Source organism: Schistocerca nitens, chromosome 1 (assembly GCF_023898315.1).
Source record: "Schistocerca nitens isolate TAMUIC-IGC-003100 chromosome 1, iqSchNite1.1, whole genome shotgun sequence".
NCBI lineage: Eukaryota > Metazoa > Arthropoda > Insecta > Orthoptera > Acrididae > Schistocerca > Schistocerca nitens.
In genome coordinates this window covers 403944573-403957484 of record NC_064614.1, presented here as the reverse complement: position 1 = coordinate 403957484, position 12912 = coordinate 403944573, and positions in this window count along the sequence as shown.

The following is a 12912-nucleotide window of genomic DNA, read 5'->3' as shown; positions in this document are numbered from 1 at the left end:
GGGGGGAACCAAGGAGGGAGAGGACTCATAAGGGGGAGAGGGGCAGGGCAGACGCGAGAGGGAATGAGAAAAGGCAGAGAAGGACTCGGGGGAGAGAAGGGGGCATAGAGAGGGGAGGTGGAGAAAAAAGACGATGGAAGGGGGGGGGAGAGGGAGCCCGGGACAAGTACAGAGGAAATGATGGGGAGGGAGGATCAGAGTTGATAGGAGGGATAAATGGCGGGGAGAGGGCATCATCTGGGAGGGGGAGTTGATGGAAGCCACCTTGGGAAAGGAGATGAAGGATGTAGAGTTGGAGGGCAGGGCGGACACAACAGTGAAGATGTGGGATGGGGTGGGGATGGGAGAGGAGAGGAGCAACCAGGGGGTGAGGGGGATCAAGGCGGCGGGAGGTGTAGAGGATGCGGATATGTTCGAGGAATAGGAGCAGATGGGGGGAAGGAATGAGGTCATAGAGGATCCGTGTGGGGGATGGGAGGCATATATGGAAGGCGAGGCGGAGTGCATGACACTCAAGGATCTGGAGGGACTTATAGAATTGGGGGGGGGGGGGGCAGATATCCAGGCAGGACTGGCATAACAGAGGATGGGAAGGATTAAGGATTTGTAGGTGTGAAGGATGGTGGAGGGGTGCAACCCCCATGTCTGGCCAGAGAGGAGTTTGAGGAGTTGGAGGCGGTTGTGGGCTTTGGATTGGATGGAGCGGAGATGAGGGATCCAGGTGAGGTGACGGTCAATGGTGAGGCCAAGGTATGTGAGGGTGGGGGTTTTCCGCATCTCTCCGAAACCCTTCATATACTATCCAATCATAATACTGTCACCGGTAGTCTGTGAATGGTTATAGCACGTTGCCGTCGAACATAAGCGGTGATCACATTAATGTGACCAGAGCGCGTATGAAACAATTCTCTAACTGACGTTTATTTGTATATTTCAAGTAATACACCAACAAAATTAAACAGTTGTAAGTAGGCTGTTTAGGTATTTACGTTGGTAACGCCAAGTAGTGTTCTGTATGAAAATCGCTGACTGCGCTGTGTGCAGTCTGTGGCTAGTTGGACTCACTGCTGGAATATTCGCTTGTGTAGTGTTGGGCAGTTGGATGTGAACAGCACGTAGAGTTGTGCAGTTGGAGGTGAGCCGCCAACAGTGGTGGATGTGGAGAGAGATATGCCAGAGATTTGAGATGTTACTATAAGCGGACGATCTGGACGTGTGTCCGCCAGAAAATGGAAATTTGTAAAGATGGATGTCATGAATTTATATATATATGTGTGTGTGTGTGTGTGTGTGTGTGTGTGATGACTTTTGAACACTATTAACGTAAATACATTGTTTGTTCTCTGTCAAAACGTTTCATTTACTAACTATGCCTATCAGTAGTTAGTGCCTTCAGTAGTTAGAATCTTCTCTTTGGCTGTCCGCAGCTCGTGGTCTTGCGGTAGCGTTCTCGCTTCCCGCGCACGTGGTCCCGTGTTCGATTCCCAGCGGTGTCATGGATTTTCTCTGCCTCGTGATGACTAGGTGTTGTGTGTTCCTCATCATCATTTCATTATCATTGGCTCGTAAGTCGCCGAAGTGACGTGAACTAAAAAGGACTTGCAATACGGCGGCCAAACTTCCCCGCATGGGGCCTCCCGGCCAACAATGCCATACGATCATTTCATTTCATTTGGCTGGCAGTATTGGCGCTCCCCGTATTGCAGTAGTTCGAGTAACGAAGATTTTTGTGAGGTAAGTGATTCATGAAAGGTATACGCTATTCGTTTGTAGAGATTATTGAAAGTCAGACTGTGTTGCGCTAAAAAAATATTATGTGTCAGTTTAGTGATGATCAGAATAAGTAAAGAGAGAACTGTCTGAGTACGTTCAGTTTTGCTCAGCTGTATGAAAATCAAATAACTTAGAAGTTTACCAGCACAGCCATTTTTAATTTTCAAAGGGGACGTTTCGCAGTGTTTAAGGAAGTACAACGGCACGAGCTCCAAAGAAAAGTGCAAAGAATACCTGGCAGCAGCAAAAGAAACTTAGATGGTCGTTCACATTGTGTGGGACTTAACTTTCCTATGTTAATAAACTCTTTTTACGGAGCTTACTGCAGTAATAAACGACTAATACCTCTCATGTCATGCTTAATTTCATCATTAATTTCCCTGAAAAGGTAATCGGCCAAATGGATATGCGAACCTAACACCCCCTCTTAATAGTTTCTAGCCTTTTTGCTAACATCAAACTACTGACGAATCAAAATGCCAAGAATTTTCAATCTCACCGCCCCACATAGAACTGTGAGCTTGGTTAAGAAGAAACAAAACAGATCATTCCACCACTAGGACATCACACACATCCATGCCCGAGGCAGGATTCGAACCTGCGACCGTAGCGGTCGCTCGGTTCCAGACTGTAGCGCCCAGAACCGCACGGCCACTCCGGCCGGCACCTCTTTCTCCAGACAACCTGTGCTGATTATATGTTAAATGACATCTGGACGAGGAGTATTGTCATAAGGTGTGTTGAGGTGTGGAAAAGGGTCGCCGGAAATAATGAGCGGCATGAAACAGAGGAAGTGAGGAGTCCAACTCACCAGCACGACAATTTCTAAACCTGACGTGGTATTTTTATTCAGTCTGACGTATGCGATAAAACTGCTCTGATGGTACATGTTCTTGATTGATTAGAAGTTGTCACTTTTGATGTATTCTGCGATTAGGATATCACACGTACATCCGTTCGGTATTCCGTTAAGGTCTTACTGACAGCAAGTTCGTAGTAGTATATCATTCCTACCTGTAATTTTACTGATCTAAGACTTTTTTCTCGATATTATCTTGCTTCAGGAGCGTCACATGGGAACTCTGAACGTAGGGACATCGGGGTACTCCGTCGCACTTCAGTACTCCGGTGCTGTTCCAGAGAAATGCGGTAAGCGTTCGGGTAGGCCTGTTCTTTCCACAGCCTCTGTCTCAGCTGTTGTCGGAAGAGATGAATGTATCAGCCAGCCCCCAAACGTCTTACGATGTCTTGCTTACCACAAGTAAATCTGTTCCGTTTATTCTCCATCGTTTGTGGCCGGTTGTTGCTGAACGGTCATGCAGCAGTACGATTCACCAAGCATTTCGGTGTCTCGTGGAGTCAGTTCTATTGCGAGTAGCCGAATGGACAACACGAAATAAGCCGCTAACTATCAACTATGGAACAAATCCCAATCATCGACTTTGACCTCGTTATTTCCTTTACTTATTTGTCCTACATCCGATTGGGCCGGATACATCGACAAGTGTCTGATGATGAATACTTCGTTCCTGAAACACCTGCAGTTTTCTACGAGTTCGTGTGTGCTGCAGGGCTTCGTCGAATAGGGAAGTAATTCGCAGCGCTGGCGTTGGAAACGGCGTGGAAAATTATTTGAGCTCAGTAACATTGTGATCGTGGTGCGGCGACTAATGGGTTACCTGCGAACAAAGAGAATTCATTTAGTTCGGTGGAAAACAGAAGCCGGCAGCAAACTTCTGGAGCGTAAAATTGTTTCGGCAGCGCTGTGGGACTGGCAGAATAGGTGACCGTCGACGCTTCGAGCCAGAACGAGTTTTCACAAGCAATGGGGTAGACGGATGACTCTGTGGTGCTGTTTTTATTTTATATACACTGCAGCTGGTATCATATTTATATATATTCAGTGAAAACAACTGCTTTCATTCACAGTGTTACTGCATGGGGTAGCTACCGTTTGTACTATGAAATGTTTGTAACTACATGACGCCTATTGTGAGTGATTTCCCTACGTTTATACATAGTGCGCAGTACGTGTTCTTTCTATAGCGGTGCAGTAAAAATCAACATTACAAAATGAGTCTTGCCTCGTTTATGATAGTATAAATGATATTTATTAGAATATAAAAGTTTTAGTAAAGTTATCATATTGTTGATACACATATTCCTCAGTCCTGCACTCAGTTTCTTTTCTGTTTCGGGCACATATTGTTTGTTAGTTGTTCTTGATGACTGCCTGGAGTCACGGTGATATACGGGCAGTGTCTTTCACTAGTACCCAACACGAAGTAGTTCCCAGACTCGATCCCAACCATTGGTTGAATTCTGAATACAATTCATTACCTGTGGCTACCGAAGACTTCCGATATAAGGAACCAGACGCCCGTTTGCCAACAGCCCTGTCAAAAATGTCGAAGTAGCGGACAGTCGTATGGCGTATCTTCTTGCCCTTGGAGTCGGTAACTACCCCTAAGAGGCGAAAGAATCAGCAATGATCAACGGCATGAGGAAGAAGAACGCAGTGGAAATCGCTGCATTACAGACGCATAACGTTTATCTACAGGTCTTGTGGCTGCTAAATGAAACACTTGTCGTGATAATCTCTTAACTGGCAAATGATTCCGTACTAGTCTCCCATTGGGATCACTGGTAAGGGGGAGGTGACCATGAGAAAAAGTTAAATAACCAACGAAAGGGTAAATTACAAGGCTCAGTCTAAATACTGGTGTGGAATGGGATGAAACTCAGGATATCTGATCGGCTGAATATATTGTCTATCAACAGCGGTTATAGTAGTTGACGCACGGAGGTCGGGTCGAGGTCTGAACTATGCAAACATTTGACCACCCTAGAGACATTGGTACGCTATCTGGTATGGTAGATGGCTGACTGAGGCCTGAGGGCGTGATTAAAGCAGTATTACAATATTAAACACTTATTGACAATAAAATACAATATTTGATGCCTCAATGTTCAGGCATCCAGTGAGAGCAGGGCTCGTGGTAGCGTACTGCCATCGAATCCACCAGTCGACAGCTTGACGGCTCAGCAATGACGAAATCACAAGACCAGTCATCTTGCCTACGTTAGTGCTCAGCGGAATCCGTGTCAATTAAGGCTGCACACAGGTTCCGGAAGACAAAGGTCATGTCACTCCGTCTTCAGACCACGAGTGGCCTACCGTGACCATCCGACCGCCGTGTCATCCTCAGAGGAGGATGCGGATAGGAGGGGCGTGGGGTCAGCACACCGCTCTCCCGGTCGTTATGATGGTATTCTTGACCGAAGCCGCTACTTTTCGGTCAAGTAGCTCCTCAATTGGCATCACGGGGCTGAGTGCACCCCGAAAAATAGCAACAGCGCATGGCGGCCTGGATGGTTACCCATCCAAGCGCCGACCAGGCGGGAACCGGTGCATCCACTGCGGCAAGGCCGTTGCCAAGGTCATGTCACATATGACCTTATTGTTGACTACACATACGGAAGGTGTCCACAAGTTCTGCTCGGAATACACGAATTCACGCAGATAAGTGCCGTGAGCTTCCAACAGGAGAGAAGGATCGACTCAACTGGTGTGTGCCACAGGAATATAGGCGAGTGGCAGCAGTGGCTCGCCAGCACGACCACAGATGACGATCTGCTTCCAGGACCTGCCGGTTAGGCCTCCTGAAGGCCTACCAGACGGTGATGGCCACGGCTCTCCATCGGTCTATGCTTTGCCGATGGTGCTGCAGCTACCAAGTCCGTCCGTACAGAACTTCCTGCACCATAGAGATCGAAAGCTTCTAGACAAGCAGAAGGTCGACTGAATAGGCCTCCTCTCTCAACCGGATAGCTGTAGACTTAATAGAACTCCACCAGGTCAGAAGTGGTATTAATACAGAAAGAGGTCATGTGTTCTGCTAGGGTGAGGCCACTTCTGAATTTCACACCTTTCAGACGCTCTGTTTATGCCACGTCAGTAAACTGAATAATTACCCATACACCCACCTAAAGCTTTCTTGTGACACTTTGTGCAGTCACCATCATTATTGTAATATCCCTCTGCTGCCATCATGTTATTTTGCTACATTGTTGTATCAGGCACTGCCGTGTGCCTACATGTATCGCAGTTACCAGGAAAAAGTCAATTTTTTCACTTCATTTTTGCTGTGATCTTCTCTATTTTGGCCTGTGGTTAGGAAGTGCTAGATATTGGTCATTTTTTCAATTTGTGTTCACTCTGTTCGGCCTGAACGTGATTTTAGAACCAGCTTATCAGTGCTAGATTTCTGTTATATTGGTAATTCTGCTGTACCTTATTCGTATTTGTTCGCTGTCACGTGCATTTACATCTGAGCGTTTAGCGTTAAGCAGCGAGTGACTGTGTATTTGTTCCTGCATACTGTACTGATTTTGCACGTGATTCTGCTGTACCTTGAGTCAAATCTTATTTATGGTTGTTTACGGTAGTAAGTCCTGAGTTTGGCACATCATCCGGCAGTTGCAAATCTGTTGATTCTTCGAAGTTGAACAGCAAGAGATAGCGTACCCATTCTGTTCTTCTTTATTGACTGGATTTATATATATATGTGTTTCAGTTGTTTTACTGTGCGATTGACAAAAATATCACGTCTGTGTGAGGTAGGAGTCTTCTGTTCAAACAGCGCGACCGACACTCATTACTAGCAACACAGCTGTGGAATCCAGTATAAAGGCAGGGTTCCTAAGAAAGTAATAGTACTATGTCTGCATAACACCGTATGGAATTTAGAAGAAAGTAGAAGATACATATAAGACATAAACAATCGTGACGGAATTACGCAGATTCTTTCACCATATGATTAACAAAACAAGGCGTACGCATTTCCTGTGCAGGAATTGATATACAAGGTGAGTCACTTACTGTTGCCATCAAGAATAACTATGAAAGTATGATAGCAACTGTAAAGTTTGTATGACAAATGATGCATGGGACAACGGGGGCCATTATATGATGTTGGTTTTTTGTTGCTAGGTGGGGTCGCATCAGAGATGTGAAGATCAACTTTGTTTTCTTAAATAAGGCGCTATAGTTTGGTATTTATTTTCTGATAGCGGCTATCGAGTCGAATCCAGTGATGTATAACAGTTAGGTCTTTGAAGGTCAATGAAGGTCACAAAGACGGCATGAACGTCCATTTACAGAAGGTGTTCGAAGTGATGACCATTGGTATCAATGCAGTTCCGCAATCTTCTAATCATGGATTGAGTGGTATTCCTTACCACTTCGGCACTTATTGAAGCACATGCTCTGACAATTCCCTCTCGCATATCTTCAGGTGTAGTTGGAACGTCTTTATAAACAATGTCTTTTACGGATCCCCACAAGAAAACATCCAGAGGCATCAAGTCTGGTGAACGAGCAAGCCACGACACATATCCTCCGCGTCCAATCCAACGATTTGGGAATTGTCTCTGCAACTCATTTTTCCCATAAGCCAAAAATGTGCCGGACACCCATCGTGTTGATACCACATTCTGTTCCTTGTATTCTTCCAATAACAGACCTAATGTTCCCAGAATGAGATTGGAAGGTATTCTTCCAATAACAGACCTAATGTTCCCAGAAAGAGATTGGAAGGTGGGAGACGAGGTACTGGCAGAAGTAAATCTGTCAGGACGGGGCGTGAGTCGTGATTGGGTAGCTCAGTTGGTAGAGAATTTGCCCGCGAAAGGCAAAGATCCCGAGTTCGAGTCTCGGCCCGGCACACAGTTTTAATCTGCCAGGAAGTTTGAGACCTAATGTTTCTTGCAGGAATGTGGTGTACCTCCTACCATTAAGATTTCCTTCGATGGAGTAGTGTCTTGTAATTCTGTCCTCCAGAATCCCACAACATACATTCCCCGACCACGGTTTTTGGTGTGCAACTTGCCGCAGCCAACATGGATTCTCAGTTGCCAATAATGCATGTTATGCAAATTAACATTTCCATGGTTTGTGAATGTAGCCTCGTCAGTAAATAAAATCAAATTAATAAATGTGTCATCCCTCTGAATCTGAAGTTGAGCCCACCCGGCATAGTTCAGTGAGACGCATACAATCCGTACCAGTTAATTTTTGGTGGTATTTATGGCGATGCAGAACACGAACAACAGTACAATGGCTCCTGCCATATTTCTTTGCGATTTGACTCGTACTAAGTCAAGGATCTCGAACTACAGTGGCACGAGCATTAATTTCCGTTTCCTCGCTAGTAACTTTCCTATGCAGGATATTTTACCGATGCGTTAAAGATCAAGTTGTTCTAAATTTATCATACACATATTGAAATGCACGACGTGTAAGGTGAGTACGTTGAGGATGTTTTTCAGCTATAACTCTCTAGCTCTCACAGAATTTCGTTGGCATTCTTCGTAAATGAGAAGCGTATCAAGTTGTTCTTCGAAGGTATATATCATTCAGATTCGCCTGATTCGATGATACTAGTCTTACCGTTTCTATTAGTGTGGTATTGCAAATGGTGTTTACATGTCAATGGCACGTTAGTTGGACACGCTGTATTCGGCGAATATTTACTGTTTGCTCGATATACGAGACATAATTGTCGGAGCATGTGCTTCGATAAATGCCGAAGTGATAAGTAATACCACTCAATCCATGATTAGAAGAATGCAGCACTGCATTGATACCAATGGTCATCACTTCGAACCCCTTCTGTTAACGGACGTTCATGCCACCTTTGTGACCTTCGTTGACGTTCAAAGACCTCACTGTTACACATCATTGGATTAGTCTCGACAGCCGCTATCAGGAAATAAGTACCAAATTACAGCATCCCATTTAAAAACACAAAGTTGACCTTCATATCTCTGACACAACCTCAGCTAGCAACAAAAACCCAACGTCATATTATGGCCCCCGTTGCTCCATGCATCATTTGCCACACAAACGTTTCAGCTACAATCATACTTTCAGAGTTATTCTGTGTGGCAATAGTTAGTGAGTCACCCTCTATAGTACTGTGTGTCTTGTTGTGTTATTTCACTGTTAGAACTTTGTCAAACCTCCATTCTGCCTAATTACATCAATACTTCTCCTCGGCAATGATTTTTGGAGTTTATACCCGTTGCAGTGAAACTGTCGCCCACTTTGTCCTTTAGTATCGCACTTTTCAGCTCACATACGGCCCTAAATTGTCTTCGATTGCTAAAAGAACACCTTACAAGTAACCCGTAACGGTTTTCCATGAGGTTCATATCCGGACTATGTGCAATCCAGTGCAAGATATCAATACTTTATCTTGAAACTACTTTTGGTTTTAGCAGAAACATGCTCAAATGCATTATATTGTTGAAACAGACTTTCGTCGCCTAGGTCCTCATACATTCCAATCGGTTCTGTCTCTAGCATGTGAGTGTACATCTGACAGTTCATTATAGATCTTAGCCAAGCAACTCGTGATTTCCTTTTGAGTAGTAGGCTGCCCAACTCGTAACACTTCCACCACCAAAATTTCTGCTCTTTCCTACCTGCTGCTCTGTTCTCAGATCATGCTAATAATATTGAAATCCATCCAGCCCATCTTAATTAAACGTCTCATTATTGAAGATCACTTTATCCCATTCAGAAGTATATGCCATACGTTTTTCAGCAAATTCGAATCCAGCCTACTTATGTCTGGGTGTGAAATCAGGTGTATTCTATTATTTCTTCAATGTAAGATGTTTGTCCTTGACAAAATTTGGCGAACACGTCTGGCAATTTCTGGCAACTGTAAATCAGCAACAAGTTGAGAAGAATAACGGTTTGTGTCCCTTGCTTTGCTCAAAAGCAACCTTCTCGACGCCTTAAATAATTTGCTGCTTAGCCCATATATTATATTCTGTCAATATCGTGCGCCCAATCTAACGAAATTTTCAATCACTGTACTTGAACGACTCAACTTCTTGGCGTTTTGACGATTAGAGAAAGCCATTTCCTTGTACGCACCAATTTCTGTTTCATCATCTCGTGATAACTGTCTCCCGCGTGGCACTGTCACTATCAGGCTTAATGGACACAACACGCACTGTTACCAATGATATGTTTCGTATCAGCAGTAAAAACTTATACCCACACACTAATATGACAAACAGCTGCCTGCCTTTATAACGACTTCCACACTCTGCGACCTGAATCGTTGATATCTTGATATACTGTATTATTGACACCTAATGCGATGCAGTTTGACTGCATTTTTCAGTGTACTAGATCTCATACTACTGTATGTTCACTGTGCACATCTATTGAAGTCGACATTGTTAATGTTCGCACAAATTTTCACTACCGTAGAGTTTAGAGAAACTGTTCAGTAAGGACATCCAAAGCGGACTTGGCATTTTCTGTTTGAAATTACGTTGCTGATTCTGTAGTGTACCAAGTGGCTGCTCTAGACTCAAATACGGATTTTTCTACGTGGTATTTGGTTTTGGCAAATTTAGATTGCAGGTTCTGATTTACTTTTGTGTAACCTGAATTTGTTTACGTTTTAGTTTCTTCAGTTGTACGTGTAGTTATGTTACTACCAGTGGAGTCTTGTTGTGGCTTAAACGCTTTAACGCTTTTTACTGAAGATTGTGAAGCATTAGGTACTGAATTACTTTGTAAAGAGCAAGCGTTCGTACCAAGAAGAACACACCCGTGGCAAAAGAATGTACATTTTGTACTCAATTTCAGCTTCCGAGTGATTTAACTCTGCTTCGAAACACGACTTGCTATCTATAGATTAGTATGCCACCCTGCTTGGATACTGGCTGGCCGTTGGAGTGCTTATCGTAAACTGGTACTAATTTTTCGGCGTTTTAAGCTTGTGGACGCTTGTTTGTTCTTGTTTTGAAATATGGTGGAGTTCCGTTATTAGATGGCTGTTAGTGTACCTTGAAATTTTCTGCGTATATGCATTGATGTACAGTTCTTGGTTTGCGTTCTTACGTTTGTCCTTTTATTCGCAGTCTAATTTCTTGGTATTGTTCTTGATTTCTAAATAAATTATTTGAACATTTCTTGAGTTTCACAGTCCTGGCTTGTGTGGCAGTTCGGAAGACGGTTTACGCGTATAATCAACCACAGTTTCTTATAAGCACCTTGGTGAATGGAAACTTGACTATGAATTTTGTTAGTTCGAGGCCTGTGGTGATCTAATTACTTTAAAGGTTCTCTTACTGAAATTCTTGTTACGCAGTCCGGTGCCAGCGTTAAATATAGGAAGTTGTAACTTATTATTACTGATTACTAGTTACGATGTAAGCAATCTGACGTAATCTGTACTGTGGGTTGATTGCATTGAGACTTGTTGCTTTGTGTTTCAGATTAGGAATACTTCGGATTTGTGTTGGCTGCCTATGAACCCCACAAAGCGGTCGTTCTTATTTGTTTTACTTCCTATGGTAGTTATTGTTATTTGAGTTGTGTTATTTGATCATCCTGTCTCAATTTGGACAGAGGTTAGTTATTGTACTGAGGCTCCGCAATTTAAATTTTTCGATTTCAGACAACTAACTAAAGAATTTGGTAAAGTGTGGCCGCACGGTAAAGTCAAACTGAGATTTATTTTGGCTGTCTATCCTTTTTCGGGTAAAAATTTGTGATCTGAAACTTGTCGACATCTGGAAACAATTTCTTTTTTAAAAAAATTGTTAATAAATTAATTGTTATTATTAGACTATGTGTATTTCCATCCCAGCACTTTACCGCTCAAAACCTAGCTCCCTATCGCCACACTAAGCTGTCCAACGACTCCGTTAAGTTTGATACAGGATATGCATAGGTGACAGTTCTTGCATTCAGATACACGCAGTCGCAGCAAAACGTATACTTTCTGGTACCATCTGATGATTTCCTTGAGACGATTACAATATGTGCACACGATGGGTTATCAGTACGTTCAATGATGCCATCAGCCAACTGTTCGTCGATAAATTCTTCCGTTATCAGTTACAGGTGTTTTACGACTCTGTATAGTTTCGTGTGTACTGGAGCGTTGTTTCCCACTGGTGTTCTGTCTTGTGTGAATGATGTCGCTGCAAATGGCCCAGCAGGACTGAACAGATCCGTAAATCGCAGTAAACAAATCTTCCATCGCTGCTCTAAAAAAAAAAAAAAAAATGGTTCAAATGGCTCTGAGCACTATGGGACTCAACTGCTGTGGTCATAAGTCCCCTAGAACTTAGAACTACTTAAACCTAACTAACCTAAGAACAGCACACAACACCCAGCCATCACGAGGCAGAGAAAATCCCTGACCCCGCCGGGAATCGAACCCGGGAACCCGGGCGTGGGAAGCGAGAACGCTACCGCACGGCCACGAGATGCGGGCATCGCTGCTCTATATTTTCCTTGTAACTGCTGTACCTTTCACGTAACACAAATGCCTCTACTGTTCGTTTGTCTTCACTAGACCTATACTGATCATCCTGTGCTAAGATATCGAAGTTCGCAAGTAGTAAATCCTTTGATAGACATTATGTAAAATGAGGGTGGAGGGGGGAGTGGGGGGGAGGAAGAAACGGAAAGGAACTGATGGTACCACCTACTACGAGACTTAATGCGGAACTGGCAGCGACGAGTGAAAATGTGTGGCAGACCGGCACTCGAATCCAGCATCTCGGGCTTACTAGGCAGTTATGTTATGTTACGTTAACTGGGGGCCTAGAAACGACGGAGAGGCTCCATCCCCGCCGCAGCTGCAGTGGTCCACAACCCCTCGACGACTACCGCAGTCCTCTTCACCCCTCCGCAGCCCCACACCGAACCCAGGATTATTGTGCGGTTCGGCCCCCGGTGAACCCCCCCAGGGAACGTCTCACACCAGATAAGTTTGCGTGGAAGAGTAATGGTGGTGTACTCGTACATGGAGAACTTGTTTGCGCAGCAATCGCCGACATACTGTAGCTGAGGCGGAATAAAGGGAACCAGCCCGCATTCGCCGAGGCAGATGGAAAACCGCCTAAAAACCGTCCACAGACTGGCCGGCTCACCGGACCTCGACACAGGTCCACCAGGCGGATTCGTGCCGGTGACCAGGCGCTCCTTCTCGCTCCGGAAATCCTTGCGTTTCACCGCTCGGCTAACCGGGCGGGCTACTAGGCAGTTGCTTTACGCACTGCGCCGTTCGGACACAGTGGTTCTCGCAAACAGGCGGA